The following is a 4,214-nucleotide window of genomic DNA, read 5'->3' on the forward strand; positions in this document are numbered from 1 at the left end:
GTAAACTATTATATTATTAATATGATATTATATTTGAGCCGCATCACGACAAAACCAACATAGTGGGTTTGCGACCAGCATGGATCCAGACCAGCCTGCGCATCCCCGCAGTCTGATCAGGATCCATGCTGTTCACTATCAGTTTCTCTACTTGTAATAGGGTTGGTAAGCGAACAGCATGGATCCTGATCAGACTGCGCGAATGCGCAGGCTGGTCTGGATCCATGCTGGTCGCAAACCCACTATGACTATGTTGGTTTTGTCATGACACGGCTCATTTATTTTCGTTACCAAATGTACCCATTCTGATTAAAATATCCAATTTCATTTACTGCTCAGTGTGGTTTGTCATCAAATTTAATTTCATTCTTATTTGCCATCAAATTTGCCAAGATGTTTATTGCAATGAATGCTTTTTAGTCCCCTACCGGTCTACCGGAGGGGACTTTAGGTTTACCCTCCGTCCGTCTGTCCGTCCGTCAGTCCGTCCGTCCACAAAACTGGATCCCGCGATAACACAAAAAGTACTGAAAATATTTTAATGAAACTTGGTATATGGATAGATGGCAGTATGGAGATTATGCACGTCTTTTTCTTTTCTTCCTATGTTGAAAATTCTGGTTGCTATGGCAACAAATAGACTGAAAATATGGCAAATTTTACACATAACCTGGATCCCGCGATAACGCAAAAAGTACTGAAATTTTTTTTATGAAACTTGATATATGGATAGATGGCAGTATGGAGATTATGCACGTCTTTTTCTTTTTTTCGTATGCTGAAAATTCTGGTTGCTATGGCAACAAATAGACTGAAAATATGGCAGATTTTACACATAACCTGGATCCAGTGATAACGCAAAAAGTATTGAAAAGATTTTTATGAAACTTGACATATGGGTAGATGGCAGTATGGAAATTATGCACATCCTTTTCTTATCTTCCTGTGTTGAAAATTCTGGTTGCTATGGCAACAAATAGACTGAATTTCAAGATTTCTGATTCTAGTTTTTAAGTTTTTTCACTATTAATTCTTTATTTCTTAAGGTATTTTCTTCAAACTTCAAATATAAATCGCTACATATCAACCACATCATATGTGACAAAGTTTACAACTCTAGCACAAAATTTATCAGAATTACCTCCCTTGAACTTAAAATTTTCATGAAAAAAAACATTGTTTTTTTTAATAACTTCTTTTTTCTGAACGTATCTACTTCAAACTTCATATAAATGTTTCTTATTATCACTCAACATTTGTGAGTGTTCAATACTCTAGCAAGACTATTTCCAGAATTATGCCCCTTTTGAACTTAGACTTTTTTTTGAGAAATTGGTAATTTTTACTCCAACTTCTAATCATGATAGAATTTTCTTCAACTCCCACATCATTATAATATGACAAGGTTTATAAAATCTAGCATCCATATTTCCAGAATTATCTCCTCCTTTAACTTTTAATTTTCCTATTTGTTCTTTTAAACTTTCATTTACTTCAATTTCAAAATAAATATTCAATATTCATACCTTCATTACTAATTGTTCTTTGTTACACTCACATCATGAATGACATCGTTATCTCCTTTTTTTTAAAATTTGCTTTTAAAAATGTTATATTTTGATAACAGGGATGTTTAAAAAAATAACTTTAGACTGTCCTTCAGTCCGTCTGTCTGTCTGTTCACTGTGATCACTTTTAAAGAACTTTTTCAACAAATTTACTTAAAATAGAAACATAAGTGAATGGCCAATGGCCCTTCAGAATGTTGCTTGGGCTCTTACCGGTAGGGGACTTATGGATTGCTTGCAATACTATGATAATTGCTTGTTACAGTTATTATGCTCCCCGAAAAATTTCAGGGGAGCATAAAGTCGTCGGGTTGTCCGTACGTACATACATACGTACGTCCCGAATTTGTGTCTGGGCCCATAACTTTGTTATTTGAAGTTGGATTTTAAAACTATTTCACAGAAATGATCACCATATTGAGACGACGTGTTGCGCGCAACATTTGGCTCGCTACCTTGAAGGTCAAGGTCACAGCATGACCTTGCAGCAAAATCGTGTCCGGTCCATAACTTAATTATTTGAAGTCAGAATTTAAAAATATTTCACAGAAATGATCTCCCTATTAAGACGAAGTGTTGCGCGCAACATTTGGGTCGCTACCTTGAAGGTCAAGGTCACAGCATGACCTTGCAGCAAAATCGTGTCCGTTTCATAACTTTGTTATTTGAAGTCGGATTTCAAAACTTTTTCACAGAAATGATCACCATATTGAGACGACGTGTCGCGCGCAACATTTGGCTCGCTACCTTGAAGGTCAAGGTCACAGCATGACCTTGCAGCAAAATCGTGTCCGGTCCATAACTTTGTTATTTGAAGTCCGATTTTAAAAATATTTCACAGAAATGATCATCATATGGAGATGACGTGTCATGCACAACATTTGTGTCGCTACCTTGAAGGTCAAGGTCACATCATGACCTTGCAGCAAAATCGTGTCCGGCACATAACTTCATTATTTGAAGTCGGATTTTACAACTATTTCACAGAAATGATCACCATAATGAGACAATGTGTTGCGCGCAACATTTGGGTCACCACCTTGAAGGTCAAGGTCACGGCATGACCTTGCAGCAAAATCGTGTCTGGCCCATAACTTCATTACTTGAAGTCGGATTTAACAACTATTTAACAGAGATGATCATCATATTAAATCCACGTGTCGCATGCAACATTTGGGTTGCTACCTTGAAGGTCAAGGTCACAGCATGACCTTGCAGCAAAATCATGTCCGCCCCTTAACTTCGTTATTTGAAGTTGGATTTTACGACTTTTTCACAAAAATGATCACCATATTGAGACAATGTGTCATGCACAACATTTGGGTTATTTTTACACTTTGAACTTTGTCTGTGACATAACTCTGACACTACAAGAGGTATATCTTCCTGTGTCCAAAACCTATTCGGGGAGCATCACCCGGTTCAACCGGCTCTTGTTTTTGTATTTTGTCAATCAAATCCCTTAAAAAACAAATGAACTGTTCCAAATTTAAAGCACATGGCAAGTCCATTAATTTTAAGGTGAAGAGTTGAGAGTGCCTATTTACAATTATTCGCACCTAACTACTTTGGGTTCCTGTTTCAGGATTTGCTTATTTCAAGCAAATGGTTCGTCCTGAGGTACAAACTTGTGTCAGAAATGATGGTCAAAGATGTGTCAAGATTTTTTGTCATACAAGCGGGGAAACTTCTTAATGACCGTTATATAGTTGGCGTATTTCTAAATTCAATTTTTCACACTCTATAGCCCTAGATTTACATGCTTAAAATATTATCATCCCTTAGATTAGCAGTAGATTATGTCAACATGTCTACAAGGATGTAAATAGTTGACAGTAAAGTTGGCACCATCTTGTATGCAGGATATTATAAGCTATATTATAACCCCAGCTATGTTATACAAAAGAACAATAAGAAAACTGTCATAGTCTCTAACTTTATTAGCACTGAACACTACAAAGACAGCTCAGAGACAGGATGGTCCAGTGTTGAAAAATTTGACTGAATGGAAAATCATGTCAATTATAAATAATTATAACATTTTATTTAAGTCAGACAGCATTTTAAATATGAGCATTGCATTGTCAGATACCTACTGCCGAACCATTAATATTGATCATTTGACATGTGATTACATGTCATGTTACATGTTAATCAACCGTGGGTAACTGACCATGGAGCAATGAGCCAAGTTCTACAAGTAAACACCACAAAATGCTTATACCCAAAGCTGCTTTCTACCATTCTTTTTTAATATAATATAATGTTATATACAAAGCTGATCAATTGCCGAGACAAACTGTACAGTCATGACATGGTAAACATGTAAAATAATGAAGCTACATGTATGCATATCTAAATGTTAGACAACATATTCTAAGGCACTCTTGATGCAACAATTAATACAACTTGCTTGATACATTCAAATAATATAGTTATCATGTTACACATATAACTCGAAAACACAGGGGATCGTAAAATAATTTCTGAGCCACTCGTCCTACAGGAAAATAAGCTGCTTAATTTTATAAGCAGGCTACATTTTCCTACACATCCTACTGCAAATTCTCTCAAATTCTAATAAAACTCAGAAAACCAGACCCTGTCCGAACTTGACCAAAAGTCCAGTTTCAGAGGGTCCTGTTT

Source organism: Ruditapes philippinarum, unplaced genomic scaffold, assembly GCF_026571515.1.
Source record: "Ruditapes philippinarum isolate M1 unplaced genomic scaffold, ASM2657151v2 ctg10541_1_1_1_1, whole genome shotgun sequence".
Taxonomy (NCBI): domain Eukaryota; kingdom Metazoa; phylum Mollusca; class Bivalvia; order Venerida; family Veneridae; genus Ruditapes; species Ruditapes philippinarum.